The following is a 16288-nucleotide window of genomic DNA, read 5'->3' on the forward strand; positions in this document are numbered from 1 at the left end:
GGTGAGAGGGGGGTTGTTGAGGAGGGTGTGAGGAGGGTTGGAGTGAGGAGGAGTTAAGGCTCGAGGAGGGTTGGTCAGTGGTGGTGGTGGTGATTTGTTGGTGGTGTTAATGGTGGAGGGGGTTAGTGGAGAAGGAGAATTGTGTGGTGGAGGAGGTGGAAGGAGGTGGGTGTGGCTGTGTGTGTGTGTGTGTGTGTGTGTGTGTGTGTGTGTGTGTGTGTGTGTGTGTGTGTGTGTGTGTGTGGTTGGTTTGTTTGTTTGCTTTAAGTTTGTTGTGGTTAGCTACTACTACTACTACTACTACTACTACTTTATTTTTTATTAAACGAGGGCTCAACCTCCTTATATAGCCACACCTTCCCTTGATAAAAGGTGATGAGAGGGGCCTGGTGGGGGAGTGATGGGAAGACTGAGTGGAGGAGTGATGAGGAGACTCTGGTGGGAGGTGATGAGAGGGCCCTGGTGGAGGAGTGATGAGAGGGCCCCTGGTGGAGGTGATGAGAGGGCCTGGTGGAGAGATAATGAGAGGGGCCCCTGGTGCTGGAGATAATATGAAGGGCGCTTCCCCCGGTGGGATAATGAGAGGGGCCCCTGGTCGGTAATGAGGGGGCCCCTGGTGGAGATGATGAGAGGGTGGAGATAATGAGAGGGCCCTGGTGGAGATAATGAGAGGGCCCCTGGTGGAGGTAATGAGAGGGCCCCTGGTGGAGATGATGAGAGGGCCCCTGGTGGAGATGATGAGAGGGCCCCTGGTGGAGATAATGAGAGGGCCCCTGGTGGAGATAATGAGAGGGCCCCTGGTGGAGGTAATGAGAGGGCCCCTGATGAAGGTAATATGAGGGCCTCTGATGGTAATATGAGGGCCCCTGAGACCACCTGGACTCTTCATACAACACCCGTACCTGCAGTAGCTTACCTGCAAGTATAGTGGTTACTGCACCTCACTTACCTGGTGTTTTTACCTGGCTTAGGTTTCGGGGGCATGGCTCTACCCACCTACCCACCCGCCATCATCGCCTCCACACCTCCGTTACCACCATCACTGTTACTACCATTGCCACTACTACCACCATCACCACAACTACCACCATTACCCCCCCCTACCACCACCACCACACAGCCCTTGGTCTGGTAGAAAGTGCCCCTGGTCGACCACGCTGTTGTTGTGTGCAGCAGCTAGTGACCATCACAGCCTCGTCCTAACGTGTAATTGAACGTGTCAGGCGCCATCGAAAGTTTGTTTTTATTAAGTATATGTTGGTTGATGCTGTGGTTGGCCGTCTGTCTGTCTACCCGTCTGTCTGTCCGTCCGTCCCTCCTTGGTCTCTCCGTCAGTATAAACTCTTCACTTTTTCGACTGGTGTTGAGTGTTGGTGAAAGCTTATTATAATCTTCCTGCTACTTGTCTCCGCTCACACACATACACACGCACACACACACACACACACACACGCACACACACACACACACACACACATAAGGGGCTGTTCATCTGTTCAAAATTTACATATGAATACTCATAGTGTTTTTTATGGGGTCACAACTCATGTCTTGCCGGCTGTGTGAGAGAGAGAGAGAGGAGGGGTAGGGAAGGAGGAGAGAGAGAGAGAGAGGTGGTGGTCCCATATGCTTCACCTGATGACGTAATTAGTACACCTTGATGACGTCATTAGTACACATCTATGACGTCATTAGTACACCTTTAGTTCACATCAGGTGGAATTAATGACTCGTCAATATATACACCTGACCCTAAATCATCACTTAGGTATATTCTTTATTTTTTTCTTCCTATTAAAGTGTGTGTGTGTGTGTGTGTGTGTGTGTGTGTGTGTGTGTGTGTGTGTGTGTGTGTAAATGTAAGGCTCTATCTGGTTATAAGAAATGCGTATCTCACATCTGATCCTATTATAAATGGGTTGATTTATGGGGACGCGGGTAACAAAAGACGATCGTTATTGACGGGAGATAAAAGGGTGTGATGGTGCTTATGTTTTTCGGGGGGGGAGGGGAGGGGGGGTGTCTTTTCTCCTCTCCTCTCTTCCTTTTCTCTCTTTTTTCGTTATCCCTTATCTCCTCTTTCTCATCTTCTTTTGCCTCTTTTTCCTTCCCTACTTCCCTTCTTCTTCCTCCTCCTCCTCCTCTTCCCTTATTTCCTCATCCTAGTCTTTCTTCTCCTCCTTGTTCTCTTCCTCCTCTCCCCAAGCTCTTCTTCCCCTCTTCCTCCTCCATTAATTCCTCCTTAACCTCCTACCTCCACACCTCCTTCCACCACCACCACCACCCTCCCCCCCTCACCTATACCACCTCCACCCCACCTCCCCCTAGCCACCTCCCCACCCCTCCCCACCCCCTCCCCCACCCCCCCACCCCCTCCACGCCTTTCCTATGCTAATGTAATGTCTTCATTTCCAGCACGCCACCAGTGAATAGAGTCCTCCTTATTGTGGAATTTATGCTGGTGGTTCGTCTGTGTCCTTTCCATTGTTTGGGTGTAGTGGGGGGTGTTAGGAAATGAGATTGAGGTGGATGGTTATAGGGGGTAGGGGTTGGTGGTAGTAGGGGGATGGGGGATGGTAGTAGGGTGGGGTCGTGTTGGAGAATGTCTTGGTCCTAGTATTGGTGGTGATTGTAGTGTTGGTGATGATGGTGTCGTTGGTGTTGGTGAGGTTGGAGGAAGAATAGAGTGTGTGTGTGTGAGGGAGGAAGGAAGGAAGGAGGGAAGGAAGGAAGGAAAGAGGGAGAGAGAGATAGTATCGATGCCAGGATGAGGCTAAAATTATAGGTCCTGAATCATTGTACTTATTAATGTTGACTGAAGGAAGGAAGGAAGGAAGGAAGGAAGGAAGGAAGGAAAAGCTTTACTCGATCATCATCCTGTTGCCTCCTTCACCCTCTTGGAAGGAAAGGGAGATGGGAAGGAGGGAAAGGGAGGGGATGGTAGAAGGGGTAGCAGGAAGATAGTGGAGAAAGAGGTATGGGGAAGGTGAGTTGAGGGCGAGGAGGGTGTGGGTAGGTGGAAGAGGAGGGTGGAGAGAGGGGAAGAAGAAGGGGAGGAGAGGGTGGTGGAGGTAGGTGGAACGAAAGGAATGGGCGGAGATAGGGAAGAAGAAGAAGAAGTAGGGGAAAAGATAATGGAAGTAAGGAAGAAGAAGAATGGAGAGAACGTATTGTGTGTGTTTGTGTGTTTCAAGAGCCAGTGTAATGGACGTAAACTTTACCCACTCCCTGACTCTCTTCCTGTTAATGAAGTGTTCGTACGGGTAGAATCCACAGGGGAAAGTTAGGTCAAAATCTCTTCTGTAAACAACGGGACGCATCTACTAATCTAGGTAGATTCTCGGTGCTATATCGACGTCATTCTGGCCGCCATCACTACTATACTCCTTAGATGAAGAGAGCCAGTTTGATGCCTTCCTACAATACGGTGAATTTGTTTATTTATAAGTACTAATGGCTCTTTGTTTACATTGAGTGGGGTAGCAAGATGGCGGACAAGATGGCTTCTGTGGTATGTATTGACTGTGGTTAACAAGATGGCTTCCATGTTACTAGTTGACTCTCGTTAAGAAGATGATGGTGCTCATTTAATCCCACGGTTAAAGGGGAAGCGAAGGAGAAGGAGGAGCGAAGGAGAAGGAGGAGGAAGGAAGAGAAGGAGGGAATTTAACGTAGGAAAATCTCTTGAGAATTACGGGTACTACTTGCCATCTTGAGTGAGAGCTCGAGGGCGAGTTAGTTAACGTCTTATTGAGGCCCCGTTCCTGAGGGAGAGGGTGAAGGAGGAGGTGGAGGGAGGGGGAAGATGGGAGGGAGTTGAGGAGATGGGAGGGAGGAGAAGTGGAAAGGATGGGGAGAAGATGGAAAGGAATTGGGAGATGGATGGAGGGAGAGAAGATTGAGAAGAGGAAGAGGGGGATAGAGACTTTTGGTAATATTTTAATTAATTTTTTATTCCATTATTTTATCCTATTTTACTCGTTCTATTTCAACTCTTATGTTAGTATTGTAGTTTGTCGTATATTATTGTATTGTATTGTACATCAATTTAAACCTGGAAAATAAACTTGTTATTGTTGAAATATGAATTTAATATTTCCTACAATATTTCATAACAGTATATAATGGTATATTGTAGCTGAACAATGCGTCTCTTCTATACAAAGCTATACTGTTTCTCACTATATTTTAAACTTATATTCTACTGCTATAAGAAAATATATGATATTAGTTTAATATTCAACCGTTTTGCTGCTTGTGTGGGTATATATATATATGTTGTTTTTAATTTATTTTATTTTATATTTTGTTGCTGGCAAATTATTATTGTACACCGAAGCGCGTTACCTCAGGATGTGTGTTGGGGGGTGATTGGTGCTTTGTTTTTATTGTTTATTCTGGTGATTTATGTATTTATTTATTTCTGTATACTCTTATTGTTTGGCCATTATTATTATTATTAATATTATTATTATTGTCGTCATTATTATTACTGTATTTTTATTATTATTATTGTCATTATCATCATCATTATTATTATTAAAATACACAGCTCACCACCACAATATATACAGCATAACAAAGACGAACTACCAAACGGACTATTGGATAAAAACAGATTAAAAAGTTGTAATATTTAACAGGTGATTTGTGGAGCCAATATAATTATGTAGTACTGAAAAAAAAAATAATATATTGGTGTACAAGTTAACTATAGTAAATAAACTAGATATAATTAATGGTTGTTGTCGTATGTGTTTTGTTTATTGGAATTATTGACGAAAGTAAATGACAAAAGGAAAGGGTTAGATGGTGTATTTGTGTTTGTGTGTTTTGATCTGTTTGTTTCTTGTTGTTTGTGATTGTTGATTTATTAATATGATTTTTTTTTTAGTTTATTTTCTGTTTATTGTTATTGTTTTATTCATTAATGTACTAATTTGTTTATTAATTTGTTTGTTTTTATTGTTGATTTTATTTATTCATTTGTTTATTTTACCACAAAAAGCAATATTACATGGGAGGGGGTGAAGTGTGAGTGGGCGGGGGGGTGTAAATACAGTGTACGCCGGGGAAATACACTAGCGTATGGCCACATTTGCGTCAGTCCCCTATAAATTGCGTACCTCCCTTCCTCTTTTCCCCCCCCCACCCCTCCCCCCTCCCTCCTTCCCTCACCCCCTCCTCCTTCCCTCCCCTTCCCTCCCCTCACCCTCCTCCCCTCACCCCTTCCCTCCTCCCCCTCACCTCCTACCTCCCCCTAACACCCCCCCCTAACCCCCTACCTACCAGCCTCCCCCTACCTATCTGCCTCCCCCTAACCACCCACTCCCACTACCCACCTCCCCACCCACCCACCTCCCCCTACCTACCCACCTCCCTACTCCACCCCACCTCCCCACCTTCCCCCACTCTACCCACCCCCTCCCCCCCTACCCCCTACCTACCTACCACCCCCCTGTACCCCCTCCCTCCCTCCCCTCCACCTATCCCCATAGTACAGTAATACGCCGCCTACTTTTGTAATTTGAATATAATTTTGTGCTGTTTCAGGAGTAAAAAATAAATAAAAATAAAATACCCCAAAAAATTCAATTATAGACACCCCAACAAACGGTATTAGAATTGAATTGTAAATTATTGAACAGTAGGAGTTGGGTTTATTTTTTAAGCGTATTTTTTTCCCCGTTACGCTTTTTTTTTAATTTGTATTACGAGTTTTTATTGTGTGTGTTAATTTGGTGGTGGTAAGAGTGATGTGCATTGAGGAGGGAGAAGGGGTTGGGGAGGGGAGGGTTGAGGAGGAGAAGGTTGGGGAGGGATGAGAGGGAGGTTGGGGAGGTAGATAGGAAAGGGAGGAGGAGGAGGAGGGAGTGGAGGGGAGACAGAGGGAAAGAGAGGAGGGGGGTGGGGGTGGGGAGAGAGGGAGAAGTGTAGGTAGGGGAAGGTAGGTGGTTAGAGGGAGAGGGAACCGGACGTAGCATTAATGAATTAGATTTACATAAATGTGTGAATTTGCCTCATTTTCTTCATTAGTCATTTTTATTTTCGCGTCCTGTTGATTTATGGGAGCTGCGTGATGGTTGTCGGCTGGTGTTTTATGTCTATGGGGAGGGAGGGTCTGGTTATAGGGGGGAGAGAGCGGTCTTGTTTTAGGGGGAGAGGGACTTGTTTTAGGGTAAAGGGAGGAAAGTTTGGGTTTACTGAGGAGGAAGAGGGTCTTGTTTTTAGGGGAGGAGATTTTTTTTTTGGGGGGGAATTGTTTTGAGGGAGAGGGGATAGTTTCGTTTTCTTCCAGGCTGGGAGAGAGAAGGTGAGGGAAGGGTGGTCTTTTTCTGATGGGAAGGAGAATGGGCTAATTGTTTTTGTATTTTTTAAGGGAAGTCGCCATAATTTTTTTTTGGGGGGAGGGGGTTGCTGGGTTTATGTGTAATAATAATAATGATAATAATAATAATAATAATTGACGGTTTATTGAAAAAATTCTGCAGCCCGAAGGCTGAAAATATACATTGGACATAAATGACTTATTACATACATTGGTGGTTTAACAAAAACCTTCATCAGAGAAAGGTAAAGGAACATACAGATTAATGTAGGTGTTGAACAGCAAACTCGTAGTGTAGTAACTCCCTCCCAGATGGTGTTAGGAGGAACTCACGTGGTGTAGTAGTTCCCTCAGATGGTGTTATGAGGGACGTGGCGTGGTGTAGTAATTCCCTCGCAGATGCTGTTATGAGGGGCCTCACTTGGTGTAGTAATTCCCTCACAGATGGTGTTATGAGGGACCTCACGTGGTGTAGTAATTACCTCACAGATGGTGTTATGAGGGGACGTGGTGTAGTATCACGATGGTGTTATGTCCGTGGTGTAGTAACTCCCTCACAGATGGTGTTATGAGGGGCCTCACGTGGTGTAGTAACTCCCTCACAGATGATGTTATGAGGGGCCTCACGTGGTGTAGTAATTCCCTCACATATGGTGTTATGAGGGACATGTGGTGTAGTAATTCCCTCACAGATGGTGTTATATGAGTGAGGTTTGGTCCCAGGCCTTCCTATCGTAGACGGATTAACACATCGCTGGTTGTTGTTGGGTCTCACGGGCCGTTATCACTGGGTACCTGGGACCTCACTGTGTGAAGGTTAACTTCGGTACGACTGTTACTGTTGAGTTGTTCTCACTGACTTAAGCACTGTTCACCACTGTTCACCTCTGTTTTACACTGGTTCCGTTCTTTTCCTAAATGAAATTGTAACTTCTGGCGAGAACTTGTTGATATTCCGGTGGGGAGGAGGGTTCAGGGGAGGGGGTTCGTATGGGCCAACTTAACAGTTGACCTGGCTGCTCCGAGAGGAGCGCCAGGTACGTCTTGACCCTTTGGTGGTCAAGGATGTGTGTGAGTGTACGTATGAGTATGGCGACTTGTGGTGTAATGGTCAGCATGCTCGCCTCGCAAGCGAGTGGACCCGGGCAGGGTGAAACTATGGGCAAGTTTCTTTACGCCATTTGCCTCTGTCTATCCAGCAGTAATTGGGAACCTGGATGTTAATCGATTTTCGGATCGTGTTCTGGGGTAATGGTTAGCCAGTGCAGTTGGCGAGTTATCCGGTCTTCTCGGACTATTTCTTGACACTGGGTCATGCAGCTCGTTAACTCAGGGTGTGGTTGTTGTGTTGGCGACAACTTCTACACCTTATACAAATTCACGCCTAGGTGGCCCTTGGGCCGGCCATCCTCGTTACACGAGGGGCAACCATTATTACGGATGAGTGTGTGACAGAAAGAGAGAGAGAGAGAGAGAGTGTGTGTGTGTGTGAGGAAAGAGAGAGGGGGGTGGAGGTTATTCGGTTTGTATGGTTGATATAATATTCTAAAGACTCCTTCCTCTTCCACCTCCTTTCCCATCCTCCTCCCTATCCTTCTCTTCCCAAAACAGCCTCCTTTTCCTTGCCTTTCTACCTCCTCTCTTCCAAAACAAGACTCCATCTCCCTCCCTTTCTTCCTCAACTCATCCTCGTAATAAAAGATACCCCCTCCTCTTCCATCCTTCCTCCCAGAACAGACCACTTTCCTTCACTTCTCTCCCCTAAAAGACCCCATTCTCCCTCCCTCTCAGTCGAAAAGAGAGTCCACAGAATGAGTGTATGAGTGAGTGAGTGGGCTGGCAAGTTGAGGAAATATGTCAAGGCCACAGTGGATGTGTGTGGTAAGGTTTCCATGGGCCGGACTCCCTCTCTCGTCCCCCTCCTCTCCCTCTCGCCCCCTTCCTCCTCTCCCTATCACCCTCCTTTCACTCTCCCCCTCCCATCGCCCTTCACTCCCACTTCTCCCCCCTCCCATCACCCCTCTCCTCCCCAACGCTCCCCTCCCCCCTCCTCAGGCCCCTCCCCGCCCCTCAGTGTGTCGCAAGACCACCAGGAGGTGACCAAAGTGGAGGACAAATTAAGCAACGTTACAGTTATGTGAAGAAAAAATGTGTGAAACCATTTATTTAACCTGAATAATACAGGTACAGAGTGAACAACAACAACAACAACAACAACAACAATGATATTAATAACGACAACAATAATAATAATAATAATAACAATAACAACAACAATAATAATAATAATATCAACGACAGATTCAACAATAATAATAATAATAACAACAGCAACAATAACAAAGACAACAACAACAATAATAATAATAATAATAATAACAACGCGAACAACAAAAATAATAACAACAACTATAATAATAATCTTTCAAGTATTACAGCTCACTTGAAGGTAATTGATAAATATAGTATCGTTTATCTCAAGAAAATTATTACAAACACAGACACACACTTATCATCTGGGTTATGTCGTTAAGCGTCATATTCCCTCAAAACACAACCACCTTAGGACTAATTGATATCCCTACAGTAGTTTTTCTCGCTAATTGTCGTTATTACGTAATTCGTTGTTATTCTTCGATTTGTGTTTATTTCCTTCAGTTTACTGTATGGTATTTATTCAGTAAGGTCTGGATGATCTCTCTCTCTCTCTCTCTCTCTCTCTCTCTCTCTCTCTCTCTCTCTCGCTATATATAACACAATCAAATGAGCATCACAACACCTAATTTTTATATATCATATTTATATCACTTATGTTACTTGTATATCATTTGTAAATCAAGAGACCCATTCCCCAATTATGTAATTATATATTTTCAGCCTTCCGGCTCCCGCGCTCTTTCAATAAACCGTTAATTATTATTATTATTATTATTATTATTATTATTATTATTATTATTATTACTATTACTATTATAATTATATTATTATTACAGACACACACACAGTTATTTACGTGAATCATACAACACCAGCGCCATCAAAACACTGACGGCGAATAAGTGAACTAATCTAATGTGACGTAATTTACACCTATCCCTCCATCCATTTATTTTTTATGCCATCTGATTCTCTCTTTATCGTCTCTTTTTATTCGTATTTACGACTGCTTTTATCATCTGAGCTTAATATTCTCTCTCTCTCTCTCTCAACCTCGCCATTTTATACAGAATGTTTCCGGAAGTTGTGGAAAGGTGAAAAACTCTTAATGGGCAGCGTGGTGTGTGGTGTGGTGTGGTGTGGTGTGGTGTGGCGTTGGTGTGGTGCGGTGTTGGTATAGTGTGGCGTTGGTGTGGTGCAGTGTTGGTGCGAGTCAGGTTGGTTTTAGTTCTTCGTTTCGCCGCCTTTATTTTGGTGGCGCTAGTGTAGATTAGGCGAGCGAGCAATAGATAGATAGATGGAGGTACAGATAATAGCAACAAACAGGACGTCGCTCTCTTATTAGATAGCTCGAGAAAGCCATCGAAGCCATTAAAGCCACTAGAGCCAGCCATCGAAGCCATTAAAGCCACTAGAGCCAGCCATCGAAGCCATTAATGCCACTAGAGCCAGCCATCGAAGCCATTAAAGCCACTAGAGCCAGCCATCGAAGCCATTAAAGCCACTAGAGCCAGCCATCGAAGCCATTAAAGCCACTAGAGCCAGCCATCGAAGCCATTAATGCCACTAGAGCCAGCCATCGAAGCCATTAATGCCACTAGAGCCAGCCATCGAAGCCATTAAAGCCACTAGAGCCAGCCATCGAAGCCATTAATGCCACTAGAGCCAGCCATCGAAGCCATTAAAGCCACTAGAGCCAGCCATCGAAGCCATTAAAGCCACTAGAGCCAGCCATCGAAGCCTTTAAAGCCACTAGAGCCAGTGGTTGTTACTTTTTAGTCACGGACCCTTTGAGAATCTAGTGAAAGCTATGGACCCTCCCTAGAAAAATGCATAAGCACATAAACACAACTTTGCATGTAATGAATATACTTTATTTTATTGAAACTTCATTGCCTCATACAGTGTATGACATAGACAAAGTATGAATAAAGTAAACATTCTAGAAGTCAAAACCTGACGACGATGACGACTGTATGTTACCTGACCGTGTACAGTAGCATCCCACGCCACCCTACAGATTTACTGGTTTTCTTCAGTAACCAAAAATACATACATAACATCTGGTATATATTGACAAAATAGAAGACTTAATATAAAAATATAGTGAATATAAATGTTAAATTTTTATCTGGCCTTCACGGACCCTGAGGCCCATCCATGGACCCCAGGTTAAGAACCCCTGCACTAATCTATCCTTCCTCTACTCTATCCTTCTTTACCTCTACTTCCTTCTTTACTCCTACTCTATCCTTTTTTTACCCTACTCTATCCTTTACCTCTACTCTATCCTTCTTACCTCTACTCTATCCTTCTTTACCTCTACTCTCCTTCTTATTACTCTTATCCTTCTTTACCTCTACTTATCCTTTACCTCTACTCTATCCTTCTTTACCTCTACTTTCCTTTACCTCTACTCTATCCTTCTTTCTTACCCTAATACTCTATCCTTTTCTTACCCTTACTCTATCCTTCTTTACCTCTACTCTATCCTTCTTACCTCTCCTCTATCCTTCTTACCCCTACTCTATCCTTCTTACCTCTACTCTATCCCTTCTTTACCTCTACTCTATCCTTCTTTTACTCTACTCTATCCTTCTTTACCTCATACTCTATCCTTCTACTCACCTATCCTTCTACGTACTCTGCCCATTTATCTTTTACTTATTCTGTCTCAAATAGATCTTATTGTCTTTGCTTATTAGTCCCACCCCATTTATTTTTTTATTTTTGGTTCATTTCGTTAATCTTAGTCATCATCTTCAAACCCCTTTGTAATTCCTTTCTACATCACCTTTCTTGTCCTGGCTGCATTCCCTTTGAATTTAGCTGTTATTAAACAGTATAAAGATAGTTTGCAAGGGAAGAATACTGTCTAATAATTCAATGTTCCTTATACATTTTAAAAGCTATTTATTTCCTTTTCTTACTATTGAGGTTCACATCCGTCTATTAATAAGAGTAACTCACCTTGGCGATGTGTTGTAGTGGGAGAAACTCGAGGTCGTTTAGTCGAGAGTACAGCTGCTGCTGCCGTCTGCTGAGATCACCAGGTGCATGGTCTTATATAACCCTCACGCCTTCCACATGATGGGGCTAAGACTAGAACTGAATCCTGACAAAATGGGGTAACAAATTTGTTTCTTCGGTTCAGTTGGGTTGAGTTAGGCTTACTTTTAGCCAGATTTTATATATATTTATGTAAATTTTATTTGTTAAATAATAGTTTAATAATGAATAATGCCAGGAAACCAGAAACATCTTGAGGTAGAGTTGTATGATACACAGCAGAGTCTAAGGGACAAAGTTCTACAATTATATGTTTATATATTCATAAAAATATAATATAGATTTAACACTGTTTATGAAACACGAATAATATATCAACAAATATAAACTCACGGTGAAAACGCAGCACTCTTTAAGGGGTGACCTCTTTTTATCCAGACATTGTTGATGAAGTTTTCCATCATAATTTATGTTAAGCGTTAAATATACTGCAGCTAGAGAGGTGGAACGCTCGTATCGCTCATATTAGATTCAATGCATTTATAGTGTGTAAATGATGTGAATTTCCTCTATACACACAAAGGAAACGTTGGCCTTCCATAAAAAAGGTATTAAACAAATTATCAAACTCAGATTTCTAATATTTCCAAACTACTCTCTCCTATCTCCTTGGTGAACTCTATATTGCCGTACAGTCAATCTATTTACTTTATCAAGACTGTAAATAATGTATTCATCGTCAGAAAATAACACTGGAATACTATTTGGTAGCCAAAGTACCCAGATGGTCATGGTTACAGGAATGGTTTTACCTTTACACAATATATTTTCCCTACTAATAAAAGTGGTGTTTGTTTTTCTACTTGTGAATAATACAGCCTTGAAACGATGTGGTTTTGTTAGGTCCAGATTGGTTAGATTTGGTTCGGTTACGTTAGGATTAGAGGTTTGGTTAAGTTGATTTGTTAGCTAGGTCAAATTCGGTTAGCTTTGGTTAGTTAGGTTTGTTTGTTTGTTAGGTTAAAATTAGGTTGGGTTTGGTTAGTTTGGTTTGGTTAGGTTATGTTTGGTTTGGTTAGTTTGGGTTTTGTTAGGTTAGGCTAGGTTTGATTAGATAGGTTTGTTAAGATAGGTTGGAAGGAGGTAGGTTTGATCAGGCTAGGTTGATGAGGTTGATTAGGTTTTGGCTATGACAAGGGGCAGGATTAGAGTTAGGTTGATTGGGCATGGGTTACGTTTGATAAGATTAGGTTTGGTTAAGTTTGGTTGGATTAGGTTAGATTGTGTTGGGTTAGATATAGTTAGGTTATGTCAAGATAGTTTTATTTAGACCATAAACCCAACCTAACCTAATCTAACTAACCCAAGTAACCGAACCCAGCCCAGCCTAAACTAACCCAGTTCAACCCAAACTAACCCATCTCTGTCCAACCAAACCCAACCCAACCCAACCCTGTCCAACCCAGACTAATCCAACCCATTCCAATCCAACCTAAACTATACCAAATTATTTTTTGGGTGGTAGGAAAGATATTCTTCCTGAACACACACACACACACACACACACACACACACACACACACACACACACACACACACACACACACACACAACACACAGGCTCTTTATGATAATATGTGTTCTTTATATCTTCTGTCTCTGCTGCTTATTGTATGCATTTCCATCTCCTATACACCAAGTGCACGGTATTTATTTTGTTTTGTTTTTATCCTATTTTACTTGTTTAATACAGCTGGAAGCTCTTAGCTTTATCAAACCAGAAGCCTACAAACTGAAAATTTTAAAAGCTTTAGAAAATTAATTTATAGCAAAACTTATTTATCCATGTAATTATCATAGACTAACCTAAATAGAATTACTTCCTATGAAAAATAGAACAATCCATGCTGAATACATTGACAAATAATATTTTTTTTTATCCAAATGAAAAAATAATATCGAGGTGTACACCACAAGGATCCCTCAGTAGGCAAACAATGCTGCAGGAATCTAGGTATCATAACCTGGAGCTACACTGCAAGATACGTAACATGGGAAGAACTTACAAAGCACTTAACCACATCTGTAGACAAGATTCGGTTACTGGTCTTAGCCCCATCATGTGGAAGACGTGAGGGGTACATAAGACCATGCACCCTGGTCAGTCTCCAGCAGACGGCAGCAGCAGCTGTACTCTGACTAAACGGCACTCGAGTTCTCCCCACTACAACACATCGCCAAGGTGAGTTACTCTTATTAATAGACGGATGTGAACCTCCAATAGTAAGAAAAGGAAATAAATAGCTTTTTAAAACGTATAAGGAACATTGAATTATTAAGACAGTATTCTTCCCTTGCAAACTATCTTCATGCTCTTTAGTAACTGAAATGTATCATTCTTTAATTTTATGAGGTTTCATTCTCATTTAAACTCTGTCTTAAGTAACCTTAAATTTAACATCATGTAAGTTATATTTATATTAAATTACGAAAGACTAATAATATACCCAAAGTCGTTAATCGCTCTTGAAGTTGATATATTATTAATAATAATAAATCATAATATTACGTCAAAATAACCCCAAATCAAAGACGAATAACTGAAATTAACACAGAATTGTATATTTTTGGGTTCACTTCATTTTACTAATGGTCACTGGCTATGCCCAGTTCACTCAGTTCTGAACGAGTATCCTATTATTTTACATATGAGTCACTGAAATTATTTTGTCCACCGATCAGTGTTTACCTTTCACATTTCAAGAGCATAAAATATAAACTTACCACATCATATCAAGCCCAGTTACCACAGACATCCAATAAGCTGTAGAACTCAATAATCATATTATTTCTTTGTTTATTGTGTGTAACGTTCACTAACTATATCTGGCAGCATTTTATGTATTAAAAAATTAATCACATACAGTATCTGGACGTATAATTTGGTCTTGTAATGTACTTGATATATTTAGCTTCTCTTAGTCATTTTACTTACTAGTTTCAAACATGTCCTACATTCTTATCATTGTTTTAATTTTTATTTATTTATTCATTTTATCGCCCAAACTTAAGTTACATAATGCAGAAATGGTTTTATGACAATAAAAGTTCTTTCACTATAGTTTTACCAACGCCTTCGAAAAAAAGAACAAGACGCTAGAATAACCTACAATAATATTCGGCCTTCTTATGCAATGGTTATAATTTTCTGGCTCTTGCTCATCAACAACGGTAAATTACAAGACATTACTTATTTAAATATCTTACTCTGCCAGTATTTTTTAATTTAGCATATATACCGCACACATACACACTATTATTATAATTATTTTATTATTTCTGTTTCATATACGTTAATCATTATTTTATTTTTTTGTAGATGAGTTATTGGGATAATCCATCCGACTGGCGAAGCGGCGGCCAGTCCACCAACCCTTATGGAAACTACACGGTCGTTGACTCGGCTGCCCCTGAAATCCTCCACAGGTGGATCCTCATTGGTACCAGTACCCTCCTGAACCCCTCTGGTATGGCCTGCTCGCACTATGGATGTTTGTTATGGGCACCCTGTCTGTCTGCGGCACAGTATCGTCATCTGGGCTCATGACCACTAAGGCCTCCGTACTCCAGCCAACCTACTGTCGTCAACTTGGCCATTTCCGATTTCTTCATGATGTTCTGTATGTGCCCACCCTTGCTCATTAATCTGGCTATCAGACATGGCTTGGGGTGCATTTGCAGCGAAGTTATAGTGCATTGGTTCCACTGTTGGCACCTGTTCTACTCTGCATGGTCTTCATCACATTGAACCGCTATAATGTCATCGTCAAGGGCGTCTCTGCCACTCCTCTCACAACTAATGGAGCCGCCGAGAAAACCCTTCAGTTGGGTAACGTCCATTGGCTGCGCCACCATTTTTTGTCTTTAATGCTTACGTCCCCGAACAATTTATCGCCTATGCACTGACTATCTCAAAGAGTCACCTCATCACCTGTAACTTTACTTATTCCGTATGGTGTTACTTCCTTCCTCCGTTATCATCGTTTACGCTACACCACATCGTCGCAAGCTGTCTCTGCTCACGAAAAAGACAGATCGTGAACAGGCTAAGAAGATGGGTGTCAAGTCTCAGGAGGAAGAAACAAAGAAGACCTCTAATGAGTGCCGCCTGGCCAAGGTTGCTCTGACGACAGCGTCCCTGTGGTTCATCAGGACCCCATAATCACCATCAACTGCCAGCATGATCAACAGCCTTCCCAGAGTCCTTCCTAACCATCTGGGGATCCGTCCGCCAAGGCTAACGCCGTCATACAACCCCACACAGGTACGCCATCAGCCACCCAAGCACCGAGCTGCCCTGAGAAGAAGCTGCCCTAAGCTTGTCCCAGCAACGGAAGGTCGAGTCCAGGAAGACACACAACTTCCACTGCCACTACGAACGAAAAGTCAAGTGCTTAAGAGACCTTCGGTTTTTCAAACGAAATCGCATACGTTACCGAACCTTAACCTACAGCTGTATGTACCTCAAAATATCCAAGCAATTAAAGAATTAAATTGTTTACTTTAATTTTGTTAACAATGTATGAAAAATATAACCATATTCAGAGACAATAAACGTGAAATGAATTAAGAGAAATATGTAAAATATTATATACAAATACAAAACTAAGTAAGTACATGATGTATAAAATAAATGAGAATGACTGCCACAACAGAACAAACAAGTCTTACTTTTTCTTCTCATCATTAACCAACACACACATGAATTGGGATACCTGGCATTGCCCAAGCTTA

General features: G+C 42.2%; 1 pseudogene; it reads left to right on the top strand.

The window, feature by feature from the left end:
• The first annotated feature begins 665 nt into the window (after positions 1–665).
• On the top strand, positions 666–15716 carry LOC121880084 (annotated as a pseudogene).
• Positions 15717–16288: the final 572 nt, after the last annotated feature.

The sequence above is a fragment of the Homarus americanus genome, unplaced genomic scaffold (genome assembly GCF_018991925.1).
Source record: "Homarus americanus isolate GMGI-L3 unplaced genomic scaffold, GMGI_Hamer_2.0 scaffold30108, whole genome shotgun sequence".
NCBI classification, from domain to species: domain Eukaryota; kingdom Metazoa; phylum Arthropoda; class Malacostraca; order Decapoda; family Nephropidae; genus Homarus; species Homarus americanus.